At 41.8% G+C, this 15,152-nt stretch overlaps 1 long non-coding RNA gene and 1 pseudogene across 1 annotated transcript; both read left to right on the forward strand.

The window, feature by feature from the left end:
* The first annotated feature begins 253 nt into the window (after nt 1-253).
* LOC123175508 (prohibitin-2, mitochondrial-like) lies at nt 254-3,579 on the forward strand (annotated as a pseudogene).
* A 71-nt stretch (nt 3,580-3,650) lies between these two features.
* LOC123175507 (uncharacterized) lies at nt 3,651-4,277 on the forward strand. The gene is made up of 3 exons (XR_006487965.1): nt 3,651-3,780; nt 3,869-3,950; nt 4,240-4,277. It is a non-coding gene; the product is annotated as an uncharacterized lncRNA (long non-coding RNA).
* Nucleotides 4,278-15,152: the final 10,875 nt, after the last annotated feature.

Below are 15,152 nucleotides of genomic sequence, written 5' to 3' on the forward strand. Positions count from 1 at the left end.
CACCATTATATATTGCGCTGAATAAAAACTTCAACCCATTCGCTTTGAATCTGTTAACAGCATTCACAAGTACTTTTTTTGCTTCATCATTATATGTTGCCATCACGATTTAAGATGGTTAGCTGATGCCGAAGAAATGATATCATTCTGACTATGAGAGTTGGTTAGTGGTCATGCACTTATTTTTATTTCAAAAGTAGCATTTACACTGCAATTCTTGCATATATTTGATACCGCTTGGTAATTTGGGCAGGTGAGAATTGGTCTTTGTTTTCTTACACGACCCACGCCAGAGGCTACCAACTATGTACAGGACCCTGGGGGAGAACTATAATGAGAGAGTGTTGCTTTAAATCATTCATGAAACACTCAAAGCTGTGATTGCCCAGTACAATGCCGGTCAGCTAATCACACAGAGAGAGGTACAGCTTCACCATGTTTGATGTGTGTACATGTTTTCCTTGCTATAGTAGATAATAGCTGGTCTTACTTGGAATATGTTACTTGGAGCACTAACTTATCCTTCATGTAATGGCAGGCTGTGAGCAGGGAGATCAGGAAGATTCTGACAGAGAGGGCGAAGAATCTCAGTATCGCTCTGGATGATGTATCCATTACTAGTCTCAGCTTTGGTGAAGAGTTCATTCATGCCATTGGTTGCAAACAGGTTGCTGCGCAGGAAGCTGAGCCTGTGAAGTTCATTGTTGAGAAGGATGAGCAAGACAAGAAAAATGCAATTATTAGGGCACAGGTAAGCAAAACAGGAACTAGATTTTTTTTTCTTTCACACGACTTACCTACTTGTCCTCTTGACGATTTCAATCCTTGTTAGAGGCATATTGCTAGTGTTCTTTATGTCTTCATAGCTTCATCATATATTTCAGTACACTTGTGTAGTTTTGGAGCATTTGAGCCTAACACTGGTAGTCATGTTCATTCCATTTTTTGAGTTTATGATACATGGTTTCATGCCGCTTCACCTATTTACGGTGTCCATAGTTTTAGACTTTCAGTGGTAGTTAGTAGAGGCATATAGCTAGTATTGTTTATGTCTTCATATATCTTCATATATGTCACTGCATTTGCTGAGTTCAGGAACACTTGAGCCTGACTCTAGTAATTTTTTACATTTCATGTGATTGATGATCGATGATTGCTATGTGATTGATGAGTTCAGGAACACTTGAGCCTGACTCTAGTATTTTTTTACATTTCACTGCATTTGTTTAGTTTTAGGCTTTCAGTGGTGCGTTCATATGACTGAACATAGTTTCAGACTTCCAATGGTATGTTCGTATGACTGAACATAGTTTCAGACTTCCAGTGGTACGTTCATATGACTGAATATAGTTTCAGACTTCCAATGGTATGTTGGTATGTTCATACTACTGACCATAGTTTCAGACTTACCATTTTCTATTTTCATTGTCGCGTCCAGTACTGGTTGTTGGTATAGGCATATTGCTAGTGCTATTTGTATCTTCATAGCTTTGTATATTTCCTTGCATTTGCTGAGTTTGGTTGCACTTGAGCCTAACACTGGCTGTCCATTTCACTTGTTGAGCTTAGAGCACCTGATCCAAACACTCATGCATCTTTCTATATCTGAACAGGGTGAGGCAAAGAGTGAATCTTATTGGTCAGGCCATCGCCAACAATACTGCTTTCGTCGCGCTCAGAAAGATTGAGTCCGCCAGGGAGATTGCCCACACCATCACAAGCTTCAGGCAACCTACTGCTAGGGCTCCAGTCGCTGAAGATCTTGGGCAACAGCCTACCGTCGGCTATCTCCATGGAAGAAGAGTACTTTTAAGAGGAACGAACACTTAGGACTCGTGATCCGAGAATATTTAATTTTAGCTCATTTGTTTTAAATCTATCAACAGTGGTTACAATTATAGGCATTTTACAGTTAACACCTGATGTTTCTGTGCATAAGCATTTCTAGCTCATTTGCTTTTAATCTATTAGCAGTGCTCACCAACTGAGGGCAGGCCTGGCGCAGTGGTGAAGTCCTCCCCACTTGTGCCAAGAGGTCCTGGGTTCGAACCAGCCTCTCTGCATTGCACTTTGCAGGGGTAAGACTAGGTTCCTATAATCCCTCCCCAGACCCCACCTTGTGTGGGAGCTTCTATGCACTGGGTCTGTCCTTTAGCAGTGCTCACCAACTCACCATTATATGTTGCCTGTGAATAAATGTGTCAACTTGTTCGCTTTTCATCTGTTAACAGCAGTCACAAGTAATAATTTTTGCTTTATCATTATATGTTGCCATCACCATTTAAGACGATTAGCTGATGCTAAACAAGTTATATATTGTTGACGATGTGAAATTGCTAGTGTTCATGTGTGTCTGTAGGTGTAGGTATTATGTTTTGCATTTCTTAAAAGTAGCATTTACAGTGCAACCCCTTGTGTATATTTCATACCGTTTGATAATTTGGACAGGTGAGGATAAGTCTTCGTGTCCTTACGCTACCCATCCAGAGACTACCAACTATGTATTGGACCCTAGGGGAGAACTATAATGAGAGAGTGTTGCCTTCGATCATTCATCAAACACTCAAAGCTGTGGTTGCCCAATACAGAGAGAGGTACAACTTCATCATGTTTAATGTTTGTACATGTTTGACATGCTATAGTAGATAGTAGCCTGTCTTGTTAGAATATGTTACCAACATATCCTTTTATGTAATGGCAGGCTGTGAGCAGGGAGATCAGGAGTATTCTGACAGAGAGGGCCAGAAATTTCAATATTGCTCTGGATGATGTGTCCATTACCATTCTCAGTTTTGGTAAAGAGTTCATTCATGCCATTGAAGCCAAACAGGTTGCTGTGCAGGAACCTGAGCGTGCCAAGTTCATTGTTGAGAAGGCTGAGCAAGACAAGAAAAGTGCAATTATCACGGCACAAATAAGCAAAACAGAAACTAGATGCTTTTTTTTCATACAACTTCACCTACTTTCCCTGTCAGTTCCAGTCATAATTCCTAGATGCACTGCATGCCAGTGTTCTTTGTCTTCATAGCTTCATCATATATCTCATTACACTTGTGCTCTTTTGGAGAATTTGAGCCTAACACTGGTAGTTCTGTATGTTCCATTTTTTAGTTTATGATGCATGATTTCCATACGACTTCACCTATTTGCTGTGTCATTAGTTTCAGACTTTCAGCTTTAGTTACTAGAGCCATATTGCTAGTGATGTTTATGTCTTCATAGCTCATACTCCCTCCGTTCCTAAATTTAAGTCTTCTTAGAGATTCCAATATGGACTCAATACGGAGTAAAATGAGTGAATTTATGCTAGGAATTCTTTGTTCAGCTTTGACCAATCTGAAGACATGGGAATTGATAGAAGACATGGGAATTCTACAATAAGCCTGAAGTAAGCTTACAGGTGGGTCCTCAGGTGCATACACCCGGTTTGAACCAGCCATTGTTAGCTCATCCATGACCCACTGTCTTGTGGGCCCAGCCCCTCAGATAGTCACCCTCCAGCTCACATCTGACAGATCATCTGTTCTGTGAGCACATCCACCATCGATGGCTCGGTGGAGGGTGGTGCAGGTGTGAAGGTGAGGAAATATCCGTATGTCAGCCTCCTTGGGCGGCGGTGGTTGGGAGGCGCCCACGCCAGCGGGCCCTTTCCAGGAGTACGGGATGGCCAAATGGTGGCATATCTACGATCAGATTGTGCTGATGCTGGACTGGCCTGGAGGTGGTCAACAGGATACCTTGGAAGCCTGCATCAACACCCTACACGCATGCCGCCTCCAGGTTAATCCACTAAACCATGATCCCCTTTTATGGTTTTTATTTATTGGGCTTGTTCATGCCTGATGTTGGGTATTGTGTTCGTGCGGAGGGCGGAGGCGACCAGGACTGCAGGAGGAGGTGGAAGGCGGCCTACCTGGAGCTGCCTACCGGTGCTAATCCCAAGCTCACTGGTAAGAAATCACCACCTACCACTTCTTTCTTAGTGCCAATCTGCAATTTCTGCATGTGATGATTTTTCGCTGAAAACTGTCATGTTTTGTGGCTTATTTTGGAAGATCCTTTTTGGATGGGACCTTTGTTGCTTGTTCTGCAAAATTTCACGCTGTTTTGCCTTTTTTGGCTTGATCACTCTGCTAATTGATTATTTGGTTGGGCGGCATTTGGATATTTTACTAATGCACCAAGCTCATCTCTATGGCAGTTGTGTTGCAACCTGATATTGTTACTTTGTGTGTTCAGTATAGAACTCAAAGGGACTGACTTGGGGGATTCCAAGGAACTGTGAAGATCTTTTTTGGCTTTTGATAGTAAAATTCATTATCAAAGGTACTTGCATTAAGACCAGTTCAATAGGGCTTTGCCTATGGCATTAATTTCTTAATTATTGTTTCTGTCCATGTCTGTTGATACAAGTGGCAGGCCTGAGATAAGCACAATAAGCTCAGGTGAAGCCAAGCTACTGGAAATGCTTTTAAGGAGAAAAAATGTTGAAATCAGAAAACTGAAAGAAGGCAATCTGAGATTCAGCAATTCAAACTAAACATTGTTTTCTTTCCGTAGTTCTATGTTTAGTGACCTTTCCTGCCATGCTTACAGTTATATATATAGTTAGGTTAGGATGTTGTGTTTCTAAGTAAACCTGCTTGAGCAATTGTTACATTGATACAATGCGATTTTTCATCTAATTCACTACTCATGATATAATTTATCAGCTCATGATGTGTGACCACTCGCTTTTACTGATACATATAGGTGAGTAGTCTAGTTTCTTTTATTGATCAAGAATCATACTCCCTCCGTCCCAAAATAAGTGTCTCAACCTTAGTACAACTTTGTACGACGGTGGGAGTATTAACTTGTGCATCACTGTATGTTTTATTTTTCAATAGGTGTATAAGCATCCTAGTTCTTGATAGGCTGCCGATATGAGCAGTATGGCACTGGAAACACGAACCAATGATAAAATGATGAATTGATTTTGCTTTCTATGATGTCTGGTCTGTATAGAACCAGCCGCTTCTGGGGAGTGCTAATAGGCAGAGTTTGTTTTGAAACAGATGACTAGTCAAAGGCGCGGGAGGTTACCAGTGAGATGCGTAGAGAACCTATCCAGCAACATAAGTCTAGGTATCTCTGGTGAGTTTCCCTTCACTCACCTTTTTTATACTCTTTACTCCATCTTTGCTCGGTGCATACAGCATCCACCTTGTTACTTATATTTCATAAGATCCAGTAGATTTTAGTGGTTAGTTTGCTGCTGAACAATTGTGTAGTGCTATCCATTAAGAATCAAGCAGATGTCAGTTGTGATGATCATCTTATGCTATTTTATTTCTATGCAAAGCCTGATTTATGTTCTACATTTGAGTGGATCCAACTTTGCTAACACACTCAGGGGTGCATTAATCGTCTACATGAAAATTATAGTTGTGATCAGCCCTCTATGATTATATGACCTGCAAATCAACCGTTCAGTACTTAACTTTGCCGCATACTTGTTTTATGCCAGTGTTAGATCTAATTACAAATATTGACACTTTGGTGGCCAATGTTTAACTTATGGGATGGTATTCTAAATCATAATACATTGCTCTTGGTGATTTTATGTTCCAAATATTCCAATTCAACGTGGGTGATCTCTAAAATGCATTTGTTAGGTAGTAATTAATTCTGTGCATTTACCATCTATTGATTAATTTGGAAGGGTGCTGCATAATACTCCCTCCGTTCCAAAATAGATGACCCAACTTTATACTAAAGTTAGTACAAAGTTGAGTCATCTATTTTAGAACGGAGGGAGTATGTGGCTGATCTCACTCATCTAAAAGAAGAAAGATTTGTAGGATTCATGACTAGTGGTTCGTTATCTTAAAAAACTAAATGAATCCATGGTCACCTATCTTTAGATCTCAAAAAATTCTGAAAGAATTATACATGTACATATAGATGTGTGTATACATATGATTTTTTATCAAAAAGGGTGTGTTTGGATGGCTTCCACACCATAGTATGCCTGGCCGGAATGATGCCTGAGATCTGCCTGACAGTTGTTTGGTTCATGTCCTTGTCGAAAAGATACCTGCCTGGCCTGGCCGTCCCTAGCAGGTGATTAGCCTGAACCTTTAGCCCAGGCGTTCCTTTTCATGCGCCTGGGTGCTACAAACAGCAGCCTGGCAATGACTAATGCCTAGTAGGTGTACGTCTGTACTTTGAAAATACTTTAAATAGTCAAACTGACACGAGCCAGGCATGTACAGGAACCAAACAGATGGACGGCAGGCTAGCCTGGCCAGGCAATTTTTTCCATCATCCCAGGCTCTTCCCAGGCACCTTATTTTCTCAGGCAAACTGACCAGGCCTCCAGCCAAACTGACCCTAAATGTTTTCATCCATGGTGTACACAAATAAAATAAATACGCTGATTAAAATTGTTACTTTGTGCTTTTTTGAAACCATCGATTTGTCTTCTTTTGTGGAGACTACAAATTAATGTACTCCCTCCAATCCATATTAATTGCCACTGACTTAGTACTCCCTCCGATCCAAATTAATTATCGCAGCTTTAGTACAACTTTGTACTGAAGTTACACTAACGTTTTGGCAATTAATATGGATCGGAGGGTGCACAAAGTTGTACTAAACCAGCGGCAATTAATATAGATTGGCGGGAGTACTATTGTCTAAAATTCTATATGTGTGTATAACACGTCTATGTGTACAACAACAACAACAACAACAAAGCATTTCAGATCCAAACATGTTGGGGTAGGCTAGAGTTGAAACCCATGAGTTATCGAGACCAAGTTATGGTTTTGGCACAGAGTATAACACAGATAATCCTGATGTTTGTACTGGTCTAAATCGGCGGTTATTGCCTTTGAATGAAATAATAGAATAGATTAAGTGTAGCATGTAATGCCCTAGGGATGCTGAGTAGGAAATTGTAGAAACTTTGGGGAAGTGGATTTCTTGCTCCTGAGCTCCATGGAGCCTTGTTTTTGAAGATATTGTAAATCATTTCTTAAAGTTTCAAAAAATTCTGAAGAAACACACACATGGACATTGCTATACTACATTTATGTAAATTTTCATGGTCAAATACGCTTTGGTGTAAGCTGTATAATAAACAAAATTTTTAGTCTTTTATAATGAATAGTGTATGTGCTAGAAAGACATCGTTTTTGTTTTTACTAGATGATTTCCCTGCGCGTTGCTGCGGGGACATCCTTGTACAACTTGCCGTATATATTTGTTTTACCAATGGAAAATCACTTGTTTCAAATCAGTTTTCATGCGGACTTGAATACTAAGTATCTCTTTAATAGATGAACTCAACAAACATTTGCAAAGATAGACCGTGTATAATGAAAATTATACAATGATGGGTGCCGGACAAAACAGGATTGACGAACAGTAGAAAAAATGTAGCCGGAACTGTGTTCATATTTAATATTACCAAGTGAAGCAACTCTGTTCATTGATCATTAATTTTACATCTGCATAAGAAATACATTACACTCGTACATCCTCCATCAAAGAACATGATGTTAGCTTTTATATTCAAGAGGCATGACAAATAGTTAAACTCCAAACGGGTAGATCTAAATCCCAATGCAATTTGTATCTACTATGTCATTGGAGTCAGGTTTCAACTAAAACCGGAATTCCTTTATTACATGGTTCTAATGTCATGCCATAAAAACAGGAGCAATGCATCCAAAGGAAGTAATGCTCAAATAATATAATGTGTAACATCGTATGAGAAAGATGGTAATTTACACCAAGAAAAAGAGTAGAGGTCAGAGCTGTATAAAAAGCGCTACTTATAGAGAAAGCCCCAATTAGTTCCCGATAAAAAAACTACAATAGAGTATAAACTTTTAAAAAATTATATATAGCAAAATATAGGGAGCTGATGCCGGATGGCATTGTCGGAGGTAAAACAGTTGTGGTCCAAAAAATCAAAGCTTGTATCAATAAGCATAGTAGAGAAATGTGGCTGGATTCATCTTTAACTATTCAATATCAGAAATCAAGAGGACATTATCTGAAACATTTTGCTATCAGTTCAAGATTCGAAAACAAAAATGCCTAGAACATGCTTATGAAAAGAAACCTTTCACTGGACAGATCATTTATTGTTGATCGGTAGGTAGAGTTGTTCACACTACACCTCCTCATCCTAGAAAATAATTCCATAAGTTAGTACGATTAAATTTTCATGTGTGTTGCTTTGGCAAAATACATGAAAGCAAGCTCCTCAACATGACTATCCAAGTCTGAAAAGGCTGATGGATTGATTAGTAAGAAAGCATAGCGGGTCATGCACAAAAATCCATAGGAATCGATACAAAGCAAAATATTATAGAAGCTGGACAAACAATACTCCAAGGTCTGAATTTTTTTAGGAAATTGTTAGTGCTTCCAATTAGAGTCAACCGGGTCAGAGATATTAGCACGATCTATCATATCTCGACATATATATGCTTGTCGGCAGTGCGTGGGTTGAGAGGATTGTGGATATGAGTAGGGCTGGACGAACGAGCTACTCGACTCGTTAAGCTCGTGATCGTTAAGCTCGCGATCGTTAAGCTCGTTAACTTTAACGAGCTCAAACTCTTGATCGGCTCGGTTCGTTAAATACTCGTTAAGCTCGTGAGTGCTCACGAGCGCTCGTTACAGTTGTAAACATTACAGAAGCATTCCATCATATATTCAATATTTAAACATGTAGCAAAGTAGTAATGCATCACCCTTTGCCAAATTTACTCTTTCCAAATAGCAGCACATAATGCAGCAACCAACAGCAACACAGAGTGACACAATCATAAGTCAGACCACCATTATGTCTCATACTTCATACACAATCGCTAGGTGAACAGCAACAATAAGTAGGGCCATTGACAAAGATAAGTCCAGGACTTCAAAAGAGAAAGCCAAACATGGCTTAGGCGCTCAGCATTGGATCAATTTCGATTAGCAGACTAGCAGTACATATTATATTAACTACTTCGCCACTTCAGCACGACAGTTCAAACATAAGGTCTTACATAAATAACAATGACCGAAATAAAATGATAGCTGCTAGATGAGGAAATGCGAAGTAGCTCCTGCTCCTCACATAAGTTGCTCATCAGTTCATCAATTCATCTTCCTACATAGACATAGAGAAATTCACTAGTTATGATGCAAGCAAAATATACAATAGTACAATGCTACAACAATACAATCACACTTAATAAAAATATGGGAAGCCTACTAGTTGCTTTCCGTCGTATCTTCAGGAAATGGAATGAACTCGACATTGTCATCATTGCCATCTTCCTACAAAGGTAAGTGCAAATATGCTTTAGCAAGAGTTTAAGGTTACAAGAAGATAATACACAGTAGAGAACAAGTAATATTACCACTACAATTGTAGGCTTAAGTTGGTTTTCTTTTGATCCTTTAATGTAGCTAGAAGCACACACAAGTGCCTCAACCATGTTTGGGCTGAGAGAGCTACGATAGTCATCAAGAATTCTGCCGCTTGCAGAGAATGTTGACTCTGATGAGACACTAGTTGCTGGTATGGTCAAGAACTTCTTTGCCATCTTTGCCATGATAGGATATCTATGAGCATTCAACCTCCACCAATCAACTACGCTGAACTTTGGATCCAGAATTGGATGGGTTTTGTCTTCAAGGTAACTGGTCAATTCAGATTTAGATGGCTCTGAATTTGTCTCCTCTAGGAAGGATTGAAACCCACTTGACAATGAGGACATAGATGTACTTGTTTGCCTACTAGATATTGAACTCTGTTCATTATTGTTGCCAGCCTCATTCTTGCGATTTTCCATCTCATAAGTAGCATAGAGATCAAAGAATTCAGATTTGATTTCCTCGGCCTCACTACTGCCCTTCTCTTTACCATACATTTTCTTAAAACAGTAATCAACAAGTTTCATCTTAAACCTAGGATCAAGAATGGTGGCAATGACCATGACATTGTTCTTTTCCTTCCTTTTGTTTTTCCCACTGTTTTCATTTCCCTCACCTTCACTATTGCTATCCCAATATTTATCAAACTTATCAAGCATTGCTTCTCCCATCTTTTTCAAGTTTGCATTTGAACCCATGGCATGCTCTACGATAGCAATCTTAACATTATGATATATGGATAAAAAATGTTGGCAGTAGGATAGGTAGATTCTGATAATACAGTTGTTACCTCGGCAAATGATTTCAAGATGGGTTGAATCTTCTCATATAATGCCCACTCTTCATCTTCAGGCTGCCATTTGTAGGTAGCATCTACCTCTGCATACTCCTTGAAAGCAGCTCTATACACAGTGCAAGCCTCTAACATTCTGCATGCAGAATTCCATCTAGTAGCAACATCCAGGCATAAACCTCTCCCAATTTCCATATTCAGAGACTTGAAAACCATCAATAATTTGTACATGCGTGTTGGGGATTTTTTTCAAATACTTGACAGTATCCCTAAGCTTATTGATCAAAGTTTGCAATAGAGCAATGCCATCATTCACTATCAAATTGACAATGTGCGCACAGCAGCGAACATGGAAGTACTTAGGAATAAATTTAGCAGATTTCCTAGCAATGATCTTGTCCATCAATCTCTTGGCAGCATTATCATTTGAGGAAGCATTATCCATAGTGATTGTCATGATCTTATCTTCTATTTTCCATTCTTGGCAACACTCAAAAACTGCTTGAGCTATGGCACTACCCGAGTGAGGTGGATCTAGCTCTATGAAGTTTAAAACACGACATTGCATGACCCAGTCATCATCTATGTAGTGAGCGACCACAGCTAGGTATGAGAGAGTTTGGTTTGAAGTCCATAGATCACATGTCAAACTAATGCTTTCAACAGACTTAAGTTGCTTTTTAAGAATTTCTTTCTCGGAAAGATACACCTTCATGCATTCAGCTCTAATCTTCTTCCGACCAATGAACTTGTAGGACGCATTCATATACCTCATGAGGATATTGAACCAAGTATGCTCTACCATCCTAAAGGGATAATCATGCACAATTATCATCTTTGCTATGATCTTAACGACTTCCGCATGATTGTATTCATGGTTTACTATGAGAGATGCACCTGGCTTTTCAGGATCAAAGTTGATTGTACCTTGCTGTAGTTGCCTTCCCTTCTTGTTTAGATAGACTGAACAAACATCTTTATGCCTATTGAGACTAGTAGTTGATCCCCCAGGAGTATAAGCAAACAATTTAGCACAATGCAAACATTTTGCCTTCGTAACAACCGCCCCTGGCATCCTCTTACTTACAGCCTTGACCTCCTTGAAATGTTGTCAACATTCTGCACGTTTAAGTCTCGTTTTCTTCACCTTCACCTTAGTAGTATCCACTGCTGCCTTTTTCCTTTTTCCAACTTTCTTTGCTCTCTCTTTGCCATTGACCTCAACTTCTGTGTCATTTCGATTGTCTCCTGATCCAAGAGAGGGCTCTGACATATCATCATCCATATCATATGCCTCTGCCTCGTCAACCTCCTCATACCCTTCATTAACCTCTACCCATTCATCTTCATCGCCATCATCTTCCTGTGGAAAATGAAATAGAATGATTCAGATTTTACAAGCCAAACATTTACAAAATACTATTAATGCGAATTGATTGATTAGGAATACAAATAATGAACCGAAACACATACAAAATAATTAGTAAGTACTACTACATAATTAATTGCAATGTGCAAAATTGTATCAATACTTCCAACGGTTTTATACAAAATTAGAAGTTGCATTAAGTAGTACTAAGTGATACTGTGATTTAGAACATGTACAAAATTTAGGGAAGGAAATTATAATCCACAAGATATCCACAAACATTCAGCTAGGTACTTGAACATGACTAATCTGGTGCATGTGTCAGTGTGTGTGTGACAAAGTATTTCACCTAACTACACTGGTATTTCCACAATCAACTAACTACAGTTGGTATTTCAGCAGATTCATAATCAATTAACTACAATTTGGATGACCTAGGGCGTCAAAGATTCAAAGTATATGCTAATATGAACTGGAATTAATAGAAAATGAAAAGGAGAGTTTGAGACAAACAATCTCACCGGTCCTGATCCAACGCCAACGGCATCGGCATCAGCGTCAGAGCATGTCAGTGATGTCGCCGCCTCTGCTCTTGGACGCCTTTGTCCTTGCGCTTGCTGTCGAGGATGAGAAGGCTTTGCTGCCGTCGAAGGAGACTTCCGTGATGCTGAATCGGAGGCTGAAGTCCTCTTCCTCACCACCTTCTTTCGGGCCTTGGACTCCATGCTTGGAGTCGCGGCTGCAGGTGCTGGTCGCTCGCGCCGTTCCATCGGGACGAGGATGGAGATGGCGGAGGCGGGCTGAAGTCGTCACCGGCGGCCGCCAGAGTAGAGAAGGAAGTAGAGCCACGGCGCCACACCGGGGTCAAAGAGACGAAGACCTAGATATAGCCGCCGCTCCCTGCTACTCTGCTACTGCTGCTAGTCTCCTTGACTCCTCTGGTCTCTTCGAAAGGCCAACTGAACAGATTCCCACGAGGCCATAAAAGTGAACTGAATGTGGGCTGTGGCCTGTGACGGTGGGCCGGGCTGAGCACTAGTATTTTGCATCTAGTAATTAAACTAAAAATTAGTGATCTGAAAATTAACGAGCCAAATGAGCTACTCGTGATACTCGCGATCTAGCTCGTTAAGCTCGTTTATATTAACGAGCTAAAATTGTTGTTCAGCTCGGCTCATTAACTAATGAGCACGAGCCTTATTGAGTCAAGCTTCCGAGCGCTCGTTAAACTCACGAGTAACGAGCATTTCGTCCAGCCCTAGATATGAGAGACTAATCGGCTTGCTGCCAGTAGGATGTGTATGGAGACCGAACAGAGCTTTCTCCAAAAAAATGGCTCCTAAAACAAACAAATCAGACTTTTCAATTCAACCTAACTCAAAAATGCAGTCAGATCTGAGAAGATAGAGGAGGGAGAGCACCCACCTTTGGTGCAGGTGACGTTGGGGGAGTAAGCCGACTATACATCGCAGTCGAGGTCGATCCAACGCTCCTGCAAGCCATGGCTGTCAATGGAGGCCTCACCGGCGTCACCATCAGCCCATCCCTTCGAGGCCGAAAAGAAATCCATGCACCGGCTAGGGACCTGGCCCGTGCGGCATCCACTCCATGGTTGAGTCGTCGGGCAGAGCTCCAGGTGAGACACCAGCGGCCAGTCTGATTCCGACCACCAGCATAGGCCACCACCGCATGCCGCAAACTCCTCTTCATGTCGTCCATCTGTAGGGAGAGATGGATTAAGAAGGGCCCGGCGGAGGCCACCAAGGACCGCGGCGGGGGCGGAGAAGGAGGGGAGGCAGTCGATGGCGCCGTCAGTGACGAGCGCGGCGACGGGAGGGGGGCTCACCTCGGTCCGACCACCCACCCTAGGTTAGGCAAGGGGGATCCATGTGAGCAGAGATGGAAGCTTAAAGGGGAGATCCACAACATCGTTTACTCGGTGGAGAAGATGAATAGAGTTATGGAAATCAATGGACCGTGGAGTTAATTGAGGAACTGGGTGGGAGAGTTAATTGGTGCTCATGCGTTAGAAGATCTGCATTCTTTACGCATCAGCATGTTGTGGTGGCTGGTGGGTGCCCTCCTGTGACCTGGTAACTGAAGGCTATGTGCGTGTGTGGGGCGTGGGGATTGATTGCGATAGACTTTGTTTTTTCTTTTAGGGACTGCATGAGGTGTGACGTGGCTTGGTGTGATTGGGTGCTGAGGTGTCTATGCTGCATGTTGAGATAAATCAAGTAGTGGGCGTGAACTTCTTAAGTATATAGGATGTGTGGTTTGAACCACAACGTATTTTGTCATAAAACTTTACAAAGATATAGTATACATCCGTAGGTTTGTGTGTAAACTTTACGAAGAACAGTATTGCTCGCATCCTTTTTTTAATGGAGCGGGGAGTCAGGGCTTGTTTCCTTGTAGGACTGGCCTGTTTATGCACTCAATTTGGCCATTGGACTGCGGATGATCCACCGAGGCGTAGTCGGTGATTATGTTGTGGGGGACGCCGGATTGGTCGATGAGGCTAGAGATGGACTTAATGATTGGCTCTGCAACTGGGCTAGTGATTGACTTTGTCTTAGTCAACTTGTTAAGTTTATCAATTGTGACCAGAAGGTGCATGAAGCCGCCTGGTTTTTAATGGGCTCAGCATATCCAAGCTCCATATGACAAATGTCCATGTAATGGGGATGGTCTTGAGCGCTGTAGCCGACATATGCATTTGCTGGGCAAATGTTTGGCACCCTCCGCAAGTGGGAACAATGTGCTTGGCGTCGCCTACCACACTAGGCCAGAGTAGCCTTGGCGGAAAGCTTTGCTTGGTCTCCTTGGTGGAGATGCATCGCTGAAGACTCTATGCTTTGGAACGGGGCACGTAATGTCCTTGAGGAGCTCTTGCCATAAGAGATGGGCAAGAAACAGTTGGGTCCAAGCTGGGATCACAAATGTGACAACAGTGGAAGATGATTCTATGGCTTTCGAGCCCCCAGGATCCGGATTTGGCTCCGCTTGGATGGAGGGTCATGAAGGTGCCCTTGGAATATGTCAAGCGACAATGGCTCCCTGCGGGGCACCCACCCTTTCAAAGGCGTCAGTTGTTGCGTTATCGCTGCGGCGGGCGCGATGAAGCTCGAGGCTATTGAATTGGCACTTGAGCCAACACACCTCGAAGCAGTAGGCCGCCATCTTTGTGTTCTTAGTCTTGAACGTGTTTATGACCCGCGACACGATGAGATCCACGCCGCCGTGGCATATGAGCTAGCGGACGCACATGAAGGTGGAGAGGCATAGACCGTGGAGCATAGCATCGTACTTAGTGATGTAGTGGGACAATGGGAAGTGCACTTGCACACGTAGCTCATCTTATCCCATTTCGGTGTTATCATGATGGTGTTGGCTCCCAAGCTCGATGACCCATCAAAGTACGCAGTTCGGTGCTCGAGGTTGACTTGCATCAGAATAGATTGGGACTCGATCCACTCGACGATTTAGTCAGCAAAGGCTTGAGACTTGACCGCCTTGCGAGGCTGGTAGTTGATGTCAAAGGTGAGGAGCTCGATAGCTCATTTG

The sequence above is a fragment of the Triticum aestivum genome, unplaced genomic scaffold (assembly GCF_018294505.1).
Source record: "Triticum aestivum cultivar Chinese Spring unplaced genomic scaffold, IWGSC CS RefSeq v2.1 scaffold144786, whole genome shotgun sequence".
Taxonomy (NCBI): Eukaryota; Viridiplantae; Streptophyta; class Magnoliopsida; order Poales; family Poaceae; genus Triticum; species Triticum aestivum.